This window comes from Octopus bimaculoides, chromosome 20, assembly GCF_001194135.2.
Source record: "Octopus bimaculoides isolate UCB-OBI-ISO-001 chromosome 20, ASM119413v2, whole genome shotgun sequence".
Classification (NCBI taxonomy): domain Eukaryota; kingdom Metazoa; phylum Mollusca; class Cephalopoda; order Octopoda; family Octopodidae; genus Octopus; species Octopus bimaculoides.
This window is the reverse complement of record NC_069000.1, coordinates 13465274-13466608: the sequence shown is the minus strand read 5'-3', so window position 1 is coordinate 13466608 and position 1335 is coordinate 13465274.

Sequence of the window (1335 nt, the reverse complement as noted above, 5' to 3'; positions counted from 1 at the left end):
ACACACACACACACACACACACACACACACACACACACACACACACACACACACACACACACAGATATGCATGTCGGATTTAATGGCCTTCCTCTAGGGTCGATAAAATAACTTCTAGCTAAGTAATGGAGTCGATATTATGAACTGCACCCGCGTAAGGAGTTGAATAATTGAAGACAGTAAAAAAAAAATCTATTTGTCTGTGTGTCTATATGTATATGTTTATACACACACACACACATATTTATATGCATACATACATACAGACATGCATACACACATACACACATACACACTTATGTATGTTTATATATATATACGTGTGTGCATGTATGTTTGTATGTATACATTCATAGACACTACTTGCTAGAAAAAAACAAAGCGTAATGTGTGTATATATATATACATATGTGTGTGTATGTATACCTGTATATGTGCACACCTCTCTGTGAGTATGTATGTGTGTGTGTGTGTGTGTGTGTGTATGTGTGCTTGTGCGTGTGGTTTGTGGTATCGATTAAAAGCACGATAGCTGGTTTTACTCAATGTCGTTGCATTAGGCGTCTGTCTCTCATTTACTTGTCCAGTATGAGATTTGACCATTAATAGAATAAGGGAAGTGGTCTATGGTTGTTCAACCTTCTAAAAATTATCATCCATGTCTTCCTCTGGTTAGACTCTGCCATCGTAAGGAAGAGATGAATCAGCGTTTTATGTAACGATGGGCACTTTATTTATGAACAAAATGCAGTCTTCATAGCTACAATGCTTATGACCATAATGTCTGCTAGATCAGCGATAATCTGGAGCTAAATAACCTTTCTACTATAGGCACAAGGCCTGAAATGTTTGTACATGGAGCTAATCGGTTAGATCGACCCCAGTACTTGACTGCTACGTAATTCATCGACCCCAAAAAGATGAAAGGAAAGTCCACCTCGACGGAATTTGAACCCTAGTGGCCACCAAATTTAATTCTTTATTCTTTATTCTTTTATTTGTTTCAGTCAATTGACTGCGGCGATGTTGGAGCACCATCTTTAGTTGAGCAAATCGACCCCAGGACTTATTCGTTGAAAGCCTAGTACTTATTCTATCGGTCACTTTTGCTGAACCGCCAGTTTACGGGGACATAAACACACCATCATCGGTTGTCAAGCCATGGTGGGGGGACAAACACAGATACACAAATACATATATACATACATACACACACACATACACACATACATACATACATACATACATACATACATACATACATAAAAACGCATCCATAAAACAAACATACAAATCTGCGCATACACTAACACCAAATACTGCACACACACACAC